The sequence below is a fragment of the Tenrec ecaudatus genome, chromosome 7 (assembly GCF_050624435.1).
Source record: "Tenrec ecaudatus isolate mTenEca1 chromosome 7, mTenEca1.hap1, whole genome shotgun sequence".
NCBI classification, from domain to species: Eukaryota; Metazoa; Chordata; class Mammalia; order Afrosoricida; family Tenrecidae; genus Tenrec; species Tenrec ecaudatus.
Genome location: NC_134536.1, coordinates 30,976,064 through 30,988,051, shown reverse-complemented (window position 1 = coordinate 30,988,051; position 11,988 = coordinate 30,976,064).

The following is an 11,988-nucleotide window of genomic DNA, read 5'->3' as shown; positions in this document are numbered from 1 at the left end:
TTTAGTTATGTTCAATTTGTAACCATGAAAATACATCCTGCCTATCAGATATTTACATGACGAACCATAACAGTAGCAAAATGACAGTGATGAAGTAGCAACAAAAATAATTTATGGTGGGGAGTCACCACAACATGAGGAACTGCATTAAGGGGTCGCAGCATTAGGAAGGTTCAGAACCGCTGATGTAAAGGAACCTGACTGATTTGTATGTGTTGATCTTGTTCCCTTCTCCTTTACTAAATCTTTACATGTTCTATATATAGGATGATAGAATTTGTAGTTTTTCTTTGCCCATCTAGATGCCTTGGATTTCTCTTGGTTTTCCTAAAGCTCTCGCTTCCTTTTGGATGCTGAATAAGAATGGTAGTAAGGACATCCTTTGCTGGTTCCTGTTCGCAAGGGAAGCATGTTGGATAATGTTGACCATTGGTTTTGTATATATGTCCTCTCTGATGCCCTATTTGATTAAGCATTTTCATCAGGAAATGGTGCTGGATTTTTTTTTTTTCAAATGCCCTTTGTACTTCCATCAATATTATCATGTGGCTATTTTCCTTTGTTTTCTTGATGTGGAATGCATTGATTGTTTTTCTAATGTTAAGCCATCCCTTCACATCTGGTATGTTCCTGGTGGTGCTGTCACATAAACATTGGAGTGCTTACCACAAGGTCAGCAGTTCAGCTCCATGGGAGAAAGATGAGACGATCTGGCTCCATAAAGATTTATAGTTTCAGAAAATCTGTAAAAGGTCACTATGAGTTCAACTCAATGTCAGTGGATTTGGGGAACCTCATTTGGTCATAGTGCGTGTCTGTTTGTTTGTTTTAATGCTGTTAGTTGACTAAAATGTTATTAAGAAGTTTGCATCTACAATCATGAAAGATGTTGGTCTTTAATTTTCTGGCTTAGCAGTCTTTGCTGGGTTTGGGTATCAGAGTCATATTCACTTCATAAAAAGAATTCAGAAGCACTCTATCATTTTCTTTTTCTTAAATCATTTTTGGGGGCTCATACAACTCTTATCACAATCCATACAGCTATCAATTGTGTAAAGCACATCTGTACATTTGTTGACCTCATCATTCTCAAAATATTTGCTGTTCACTTAAGCCCTTGGCATCAGTTCCTCATTTTCCCCCTCCCTCCCCGATCCCCCCTCCCTCATGAACCCTTGATAATTTACAAATTATTATTTTGTCATATCTTACATGTCTCCCTTCATCCACTTTTCTGTTGTCCGTCCCCCAGGGAGGAGATTATATGTAAATCGCTGTAATTGGTTCCCCCTTTCTATCCCACGCTCCCTCCACCCTCCTGGTATCGCCACTCTTATCACTGGTCTTGAAGGGATCATCTGTACTGGATTCCCTGTGTTTCCAGTTCCTATCTGTACCAGTGTACATCCTCTGGTCTAGCCGGATTTGTAAAGTAGAATTGGAATCATGATAGGGGGGGTGGGATGGGGGAGAAGCATTTAGGAACTAGAGGAAAGTTATGGGTTTCATCATTGCTACATTACACCCTGACTGGCTCTTCTCCTCCCCATGACCCTTCCATAAGGGGATGTCCAGTTGCCTACAGATGGGCTTTGGGTTCCCACTCTGCATTCCCCCTCATTCACAATGATATGATTTTTTGTTCTATGATGCCTGATACTTGATCCCTTCAACACCTCCTGATCACACAGGCTGATGTGCTTCTTCCATGTGGACTTTGTTGCTTCTGAGCTAGATGGCCACTTGTTTACCTTCAAGTCTTTAAGACCCTAGATGCTATATCTTTTGATAGCCAGGTTCCATCAGTTTTCTTCACCACATTTGCTTATGCACCCACTTTGTCTTCAGTGATCGTGTTGTGAAGGTAACCATCATTGAATTCCAGTTTAATAGAACACGCACTCTATAATTTCCTATTCTTTGCAATAGTTTGCGTAGAATTGATATCAGGTTGTCACTGAATATTTGGTAGAATTTGTGCCAGTGAAACCATCTAGGCTGAAATCTTTTGTTGAGAATTCTTAAATAACTTGATCAAATTTCTTCTTTTGTTGTGATCCTTTTTAATTTTTTTCTATTTCAGTCTGTATGGTTTAGGTAAGTAGTGTGTTTCCAGAAACTTGTCTATTTCTTCTGTATTTTCCAATTTATTGGAGTACATTTCTTCATAGTACTTTGTTATTAACTTTCAGTTTTCTGTTGGCTCTGTTGCAACGTGTTGCCCATTTTGTATCTTATTTATATCTCCTTTTCCTTTATTAGATAAGCCTGTGGTTCTTTTATCCTAATAATTCTTTCAAAGAACCAACTTCTGATCTTATTGATCGTTTCTATTGTTTTTCTGTTTTCCAATTCATTTATTTCTGCTGTAATTTTAAAAATTAAATTCTTATGGTGAATGTAGGCATATTGTGCTGCTTTTTCATAATTATTGGAGATGTTTGGTTAGAGTATTGATTTGATGCATGTGTGTTCATTGCTATGATTTGCCTTCTGAGTTCTGCTCTTGCTATGCCCCAGACTTTGGTATATTGTGTTTTCATTCTTATTTGATTCAATGAATTTATTATTTGATTTTTAATTCTTTTATTATCCAATTGTTTTAAACAAACTAGTATTCAATTTCTATGTTTTAACTCTTTCTTGATCTTCTTATTGCTAATTATTAATTTTTAACATTGTAATCCGAGACCATGCTTTGTAGTTGCTTATCCTGTCTATCTTATATAGATAGATACCAAAAGAAAGAAGAGCAACCATCCAAATAGTTGCAAGTCTAAACGTTGTCCTGAACCATAGCAGATGAGTATCTCTTTGTTAAATAGTGAGCAGGCCTCTTATAATCCACTGGCCCAAATACCTTTTCTTTCAGGGATCCCTATCCTAGGACCCACTTACCTAATAGCCCTTAAACCCTTTTAGTCCTCAGCATTCCTGTCCAAACGGCGTGCCTTCTACAAGACTCCATTGTTCTTCCTCCAATCAGGGATGGAGCAGTTTGATGTCCCACTCCCCACCCCACTATACCTTTAGACTTTCAGTGTGGCCCCCTTATCACCCAACCAGTTCAAATGAGGTGCCAAGCGCTCTCCTCACCCCCACCCCTGTCAAAAGTCTACAATGGAGATTCCTCAGGGACTTCGTGGTGTTGCCCCCATTGCTAGTTCCCCATTGCACTCCCCTCTTGGTTTGCCCCCATGTGGGTGGGTCAGACCAGCCTCACTCCCTGAACTGGATCTTCAGTGTTGTCCTCTGTAGCGCTGTCTTCAAGGGAGGGGGAGTCGTGTTTTGAGCTAAGACCAGGCCTCACTGTGAACGAGCTGCTTTGAGCAGGAATTTCTCCCTCAAGGCATGGCACACTACAATGAGGTCTATTCTCTCTCTTTCCCGTTCCTGTCTATACATAAACAATACCCTCCCCTTGGGTGGATTAATGTCCTATTTCCCCATTGCCATCTTTTTTCTTCCCCCATCCCTCTGTGGGTTGCAAAGGCATTGCAAGGTGGGGGGATGTCTATATTTTTAAGAGTATTTTTTTTCATTTTTTGATGGCATCACTGTGTTTGGTCTAGCTCTTGCTGGAGTATCTAGTCTTCAGTTCGGGAATTGTGCAATATGTGCATTTTCCCCAATGCCCTTTTTGTTGTTTGAACTGACCTCAATGGGCTCGTGTTGTACTTGTCCTTTTGTGCTTGGCTAACTTCACTCAGCATATCCTCCAACTCTTTCCACAAGCTGGGGTGTCTCATCATTTCTTCACTGCTTTTCAGGGATGTGTGAATATACCAGCGTTGTTTATTTTTAATCCATTCATCAATTGATAGAAACTTAAGCTGTTTCTATTTCTTTGTGATTCTAAACACACAATGATGAGCATTGGAGCACTGCTGTCTGATGCTGGTGGCCTGTTTCTTAATTCTTCTGGGTATATGCCCAGTAGTGGAATTGCTGGGTCGAAAGGGAACTCAATTTCCATCTGTTTTAGGTATGGTCAAATTGCTTTCCACAGTGGCTGTATGTATGTATAAGACCACCAGGAGTGAATGAGAGCTCCTATCTGACCACACCCCCTCCAACATTTGTTGCTTTCTGGCGTTTTTTTTAAATTGGGCTATCCTTGTGGGTGTTAGATGCTGTCTCATGATTGTTTGATTTGCATTTCCTGGGTGGCTAATAATGGGGAGCATTTTCTCATGTTTATTGTACATTCAAGTTTTCTCCTTTATGAACCTTCTGTTCAGGTCTTTTGCCCACCTCCTCAGGGGCTCTTCATTTTTGTTTGTTTGTTTTTTTCTTATTGTAAGGTTGCAGGGTTCTATAGATTTTAATAATAAGTTATGTCCGATATGGCATTACTAAATATTTTTCCCAGTCTGTGGGCTCTCATTACGCTCTTGATGAAGTCTTTTGATGCACACATGTGTTTTATCTTTGTACATCCCATGTTTATTTTATCTTCCTCTGGGTATATATCCTTCATTATTGCCGATAGCCCAGGTATTCCCTGCATTAAGGTTCTTAGCTGTGTCTCAATTTTTCGTTGATGAACCTGATAGCTTTGGGTTTTACCTCAATGTAATTTGAATTTGTTCTTGTCTTCTTCATGGTTTCTGCTGAAAAGTCTGAGCATATTTTTATCTGATTACCCTTATAGGTAAGTGCCTTAATTTCTCTATCTACTCTTAAGATTTTCTCTTTTTCCTCAAAGTTGGATAATTTGACTACTATATGGCTTGGTGTATTTTTATTGGGGTCCAGGCTACTTGGTGACCCCTCTGCTTCCTGGATGATAGTCTGTTTCTCCTTCATTTAATTGGGGAAGTTTTTCTTCCAAGAATTCCCTTTCTGTAGTGGCTGTTGATTTTTTCATTATGTCATCCTCTGGTAACCCAATTATTTGAACGTTCTTTCTCTTCATAACATCACCATTGTTTTCACGTTTTCTTCAGCTTCTTTGATTATCTTGTTTGATAGGGTTTTTTTGTTCGCCGAATTCTACTTGGCTATCTTTGGGGTTGCTGATTCCCCACCTCTTCTAGCCTTTTGGTAAGGTCTTTTACTGTTTGCTTTGCTTTTGCTGCATTTCCCTTAAGTAAGTAGATTCTATCCTCTCTTTCCCACCATTCTAATTCGTATTTATTTGCTTATTTACTGTTTGACTCCAAGCAACACACTGAAGATTTCTTTATCAGGTGTTCAAAGTCTGCTTCTTCTATGTATGTCGTCAGGTTCAGGTTCTCCACAGACATTGTGTTATTTTTTCTCTTGTTTACTTGTAGTGACTGCTGATGTGGGCTGTTGTCGGTATGGTGATTGGTGGAGATTGGCGCCATTTTCCTGGGAGTCCAGGAGCCCTGTGATTTCTTTCTCAGAGGTCAGTAGGAAGGCCTCTGAGGATTACTTGGAGCCAGCTTCACTGTGATTTTGAGCTGCCTCTCTATCTCACTAGGGTTGATTATCTCCCTAGACAACTGGAGTTATCTATTTGAAGGGTGATGTGGGTGTCCCTCTTAAGCAGGTGGGCAGGGCATTACAGGCAGCAAGGATGGTACTGGACAGGCTGATCACACGCGGTGTGGGCCAGAGCTCATGGGCTGTAGCAGGGCAGAGCGCTACCAAGGAGCCTGTGTATAGATCATCACAAGCTCCAATTGCTAGCAGCAGCACCAGCAGTGAAGGTGGCACTGGGCAGGCTGATCACTCGCAGGTGGACCAGCATTCATGGGGACCTGGGCACAGAGGGTTATGAAGGTTTTATATTTAGTTTGTAAGTTTGTGGAGAATAGTTATTGTCAAGGCATAGGAAGCAGGTTCTAGATGTTGTGTTGATTGGGGTGCATGATGGGCATGTTAAATCTACCAGGGCCCCTTGCTGACCCTGTAAATTGTGAAAGGGAGAGTGAAGGCCTTTACTTATTTGTGTTTATACCAGAAGGCCCTTTACAGTAGGTTGCTGCACAAATCCAAGTTCTCCTCTCCTTATGTACGATACCAAGGTGGCTATAGGCTATTTTTGTGGGTGCCCCTGTAGGGCAGGGTTTCTGTTCAGAAGGTGGTCTGGGTAGGGTCAGTGCGACCCCCTTTTCACTGGCTACTTAGCCATGGGTGGGGAAGGTCTCTGCATAACCCGGATGTGATGAGTCCCAATTCCAGTGACAGGAAAAGGATCCCTGTGTTTTCCTTCTCAGAAGCTAATGGGAATATCTGGAGCTAGCTATGCACAAGTTCAAGTTGCATCTCTGTCTCCCTAGGGATCCGGCTCTCTCCATAGAAAGCTGCAATTTTACTTGCTGAGTTTAAAGGAGGTTGTGTGGTGTTGACTTGAAGGGAGCAGGTTCCAGAGGTTATCATGGTTGGTCTAAAGAAGAAGCATAGTGAATCCACCAGGGTCTCCTGTTGATCCTGTGTATTATGTAGGGGCAGTGTTTGGTGGTATGCTGTTTTACTGCCTTGTGGTCTTGGTGGGTGTCAGAGAAGGGGTAAGATTTGGGCTAGGGGGATGACTTGGTGTCTGGTATGGCTGTGAGAGCTGCATTTTTGTAATTGAATTAATTATCTTGAGAGAATGTTCCTCTGGTGAACCAGGTCAAAGGGGATGGGGATGGTGGAGGTGGCCTAGTGGGGATGGGGCATGGGGTCTCTTCTTGAAGCCTACCTAAGTAGCGTAGGGGGGTGGAGTATAGTAATGTCTTACTCAGAAGGCCTGGCGTCTTATGTGGAAGGCTTTTTTGCTGTTTTACTATTGTGTGGTCTTTGAAGATTCTTTCTTTCAAAGACTCTCTGTCGAGCCCAAAACTGATAAAACCTGTTTGGGCTGAGGCTTCAGTCTTTAGCTCCTGGTGCCTTTTCCTGTTTCGTTATGATAAAGTTTTGCCAGTGAACCAGGCGTGTGGTGGATTAAATTCAAAGTTACGGAAAGGAACACATCCTCCTGTGTTTAGCCGCAGTTTTTAAGTTTTTAGTGTGTGTATTTTTTAATGGACTTTTAGGGGCTGATATTGGAGCTGTACTAGCTGTCCCCAGGAAAGGGGAATTTGACTGGCTGAGTGGGTTTGGGGCTCACTGGGTCTGAGTTCTCTCGGCTGCCCTCCTGGCTCACACTTGTGTGGCTTTGTAGGCTGCGCTCAGGAGATCTGTGATCTGCCTCAGGCAAATAGCCCAGGGGCTCTCTGATTGTAGCCAGTTAGTGTCTAATTATCATTACCCACACTGGCAGGCCAAGTGCAGAGCAGAGAACGGGTGATGTGATCACTCTGTTCCAAGAGGAGGAGGGAGGTGCAAAGCACACAAATGCATGAGCAGAGAGAAGAGTAGAGGGGGAGTGCTGGGTGAGCTCTTGTGGCTAGCTTTCAGAGGCTTTCCATGGGCCTGGGATTATGACCACCCTTACACAGTAGGCTGGGGACATTACTGCAAGCTAGTGGGTCTCAGACCTCGGGTGCAGGAAGGAGTGGCAGACACTGCCCCACTGTGCCTGGCAAGGGTTGTGGAGAGCCCACAGGCAGATGTGGTGACTTTAAGAGTGTTGCAGCAAACCCTCAAATTGCTTTGTGGGCAAAAATCACAAGGGGAGGTCTGAACCACAATCCCCAGTGCACTGGTATTCTGTTTCTAGCACATGGCCTCCCAGTATTGGCCTCCTTAACTATTTATTTTCCAGTCTAACAATGGGAGCATCAGGTGGGGGATTCTACCTGGATGCCATCTTGGGACAGGCCCCTAAATCTTTTGTCCTTCATTGAAAATTGATGCATTAAATTCTCCTACTGTTATTATGTAGTTAAATGTGTTGGTTTGGTGTATTTTCAGGCTTTCTCGCTGGGTGCATAGGTATTTATTGTGCCTATGACCGCTTGTTCAATTGATCCTTTATTCAGTATATAATAGTTTTTGCCTTAAAGTCTATATTTTCCCAAAAATTAATACTGCCACTCCTGCTTTGTTTGTATTTGTGAGTAGTTTGTTATATTTGTTCCAGCTTTTAATTTTTATTCTATTTTTATCTTTGTGTGTAAGATGCATCTCTTGTAGATAGCATATTGATGGGTCCAGTTTTCTTAGCTATACTGCCAGTCTAAGTTTCTTGATAGTTTCATTTAATCCATTTACATTCTGTGCAATTATCAATAGGCATGAATGTATTCCTCTCATTTTATGCATTTTGTGTTTTGTTGTTTTAATTTTGCTGGTGCTGGTTTCTTTGTTCCACATAATTTTCTGTGCTGAGTTCATTTTGTTTATGAGTTTTCTTATCATATTCCTGTTGCTATTGTTTCATAGTTCACTATGATGTTCTTCTTTTTAATATTGGTAAGACGTTTTACTGATTTTATTTGAGATCACCCTAAAAGTTGCTATTTTCCCCACAAGTTCACAAGTCTTTCTGTCTTGGCATGGACTTTACTTCTCGGTTTTGAAGTTCTGTAACTATACTATGTGCAATATATCACTATTACAGCAACAAACAATTCATTGAAAGTGCCTGTACTTGCACCCTTGTGCATATATCTGAGAGTTTCTCTGAGTATAAACCCAGAAGTTCAACTTCTAGTGTCTCACTTTGTTTACCAAGTTTGTCTGCAAAATCATTGTAGTAATATACATTTTCATCTGCAGTTTATGAGTCACTTCTGTAACCACATTAAGTTACTTAAGTATCATCAAGCTTAAATTTTGCCAGTCTCTGAAACCAAACCCATTGCCATCAAGTAGATTTCAACTCACAGCAAGCTGGTCGGGTCGTGTAGAACTGCCTCTTATGGTTTCTCAGACTGAAGTCTTCCTGGGAGAAGATTGCCATATCTTTGTCCTACAGAGCATAGCAGTTGGTAGGTTTCAACTACTGACCTCGTGCCACCAGGGCTCCTTTGCCAGTCTAACAAAAACCCCGACCATTGAGTTGATTCTGACTCAGTGTCCCTACAGGACAGAGTAGAACTACTCCTTCGGATTTCTGAGACTTTAGATCATCACAGGAGCAGACAGCCACCTTGTTTTTCTATTGAAAAGCTAAAGGATTCAAATTGCTGACCTTGTGCTTAGTACCTCAATGCTTCACCCACTTCGCAGCCAGGCCTCACTTTTGCCAGTCTAGTGGGTGTGAAATACAGTTCTTTTAATTATTGCTTATCTAAAAATTCATGACAAGTGTCTTGCCCATTCAGGGTTCCAGTTTGTGAACTGTCCACTTAATATTCTTTATCTTTGAGTTATTTTCCCCCTAATTCTTTCATATTCTAGAATATTTGTATTCTAGTTATAAATTATCTCTATATGTGCATATATAAACAGACAAATACCTTGCTTTTTAAAAATGACTGCACAGCAAAGAATCGCAATAGCCCACAGAATGGGTAGCACTGGAGCAACGTTAGGAAGATATGAAACAAGGATTGGGCACAAAGGGCATGGAGATGGTCACATGGTAGTGGTTGTTGTTAGGTACCATCCAGTCAGTTCCAATTCATAGTGGCCCTATGTACACAGAACAAAACACCCCCCAGTTCTCACTTGCCATCCTCACAATGGTTCCTATGCTCAAACCCATTGTTGCAGCCTCTCTGACAATTCATCTGTTGAAGGCCTTCGCCTTTGTGCTGCCCCTGAACTTTACCGAGCATGATGTCTTTCTGCAGAGACTGGTCTCCCCTGAAAACAGGTCCAAAATACACGAGGCAAAATCTCATCATCCTTGAGTCTAAGGAGTATTTTGGCTGTACGTTTTCCAAGAGAGATTTATTTGATCTCTTGGCAGTTCATGGTATTTTCACAAACTACTCAGATCTTTGTATCTGATATCAATATCTATCAGACAACATCCCTTGCAGAGAAGGCATTCCGTATGATGTCAACCAGCTGCTGCCAATGACTGGCCTATATATTCACAATGAAGCAAGCAATGGAATAGTCAAGGTTGCAAGGTTGAATGTTATAGGTGAGGCCAATAGCAGGGAACCTGCCAGCCTTGGAGACTAACACTGAACCTTACTATCATCCTGCAAGATTAAAAAAAAAGAAAGAAAATATTCATTTAGAGACAAGTTGATAGCATCAGACCTATTTTATACTGATTATTTTTGTTAGGAGCCATTGAGTCAGTTCCTGCTTATATCCTATGTACAACAGAATGAAATACTGACCTGTGCCAGCCTCGCAATTGCTCCTACACTAAAGCCCATTGTTGCCAACACTGTGTCAGTCTATCTTGTTGAGGGTGTTCTTTTACACTGACCTTCTGTCTTCCCAAGGATGATGTCCTTTTCCAGGGACTGGTTTCTCCTGATTATATGTCCAAAGAACATGAGAGAGTCTCTCCATCCTCACACCTAAGGAGCTTTCTGGCAATATCTTTTCCTCCAAGACAGATTTATTCTTCTGGCAGTCTGGTACTTTAACATTCATTGTCAAAATCATAATTACAATTCATCACTTCTCCTCTAAGATACCGTGTTCATTCTTCAGGTTTCACCAAGGAGGTGATTGAAAATACTATGGTTTGGATCAGTCGCACCTTAGTCCTCAAAGTGACGTTCTGGCTCTTCAACACTTTCTAGGGAGCCTTGGCAGCAGCATGTTGGCCCAATGTGATGCCTTGTTTGATTTCTTGACTGCTACTTCCGTGTGGGTTGATTGTGGGTACAGGTGAAATGAAATTCTTGGCAACACCAATCTTTTCTCTGTTAATCCTGGTGCTGTCGATTGGTTTTTCTTTATATAGAGTTGAAATCCTTAATGAAGGTTGCAGTCTTCTATGCTGAAGGAGACGGGAATCCATCCGACTAGGGTTGATGGTTATTTTACTTTCTCTCCTCTGAAATGCATCTGGAAGATATTGAGGGTGAATGGAATTCTAGCATGGAAAACCCATAGCAGCAGCCCTACCCTGTCCTACAGGATCACTATGAGTCGGAATCAACCTGATGGCAGTGCAGTTGGAGTTTTGCATTGGTTTATTGATATGAGGTTCTGTATGACCTTTTCTTTTCTAAGAAAGAAAAGATAGGACAATGGATAAATGATCATGACAGTCGTTAGTCTTTTTATATACTTCATCTATCTGAAGTTTCCACTCAGATAAAATAGGTTCAGCTAAGCTACCAGATCATGGGCAACACCCCTCAGGGATGGAGACTAGCCCTTATTCCCACATTCCCAGTCTCTCATTTGGGGGGACTATGTGTCCCCTATAACTCACAACTTGTTGATAAGTGCAATCAAGTGCACTCCATCCACCCATAGGGACACAGTACACTGTAGACTGAAACTGCACCATCCTGTGCCATCCTCAAAATCATTCTTCTGCCTGAGCCCATTGATGAAGCTGCTGTGTCAAGGGCCTTCCTCCTTTTCATCACCTGTCTGCTTTGCCAAACAGGATGTCCTTCTCCAGGGACTGGCCTCTCCTGACAATATGTCTAAAGTCTATAAGATAAATTCTTTCCATCCTAGTCTCTAAGGAACACTCTGACCTTACTTCTCCTACTGCAGACTGACTTGTCCTTTTAGCAGTCTGAGGTACTTTCAATACTTCTGTTCCACCCTAATTCAAATGCATCCAGTCTTCTATATTGTCCTTATTCAGTGTCCCACTTTCACATGCATATAACAAAAAAAAAGACCAAGTATTTTAAGATATTTATCTTAACTATTTTCCCCTTGGGGGAAGAATACATTATTATCTATCTTTAAAACACTTCAAGCCAGTAAGCATTTTAATCGAGTCTTAAAATTATGTTCTTATAAAAGAAGAGAGATGAGCAATCACTATTATACTGATAGCAAAACATAAGGCCAGACCCATTCCTCTATTCTTTAAATTGGGTAGAAAACCCAATATAAAAGAGGTCAATATTTGACAATGTGGAATTACCAAATTAGAATACTATGAATGTATTCATATTTTTTCTATACTAAATAATGTAATAGGTAACAATGTAAATAAAAGTGGTATGATCAAACAAAAAAAAACCAAAAACAAAACCAAAAAAT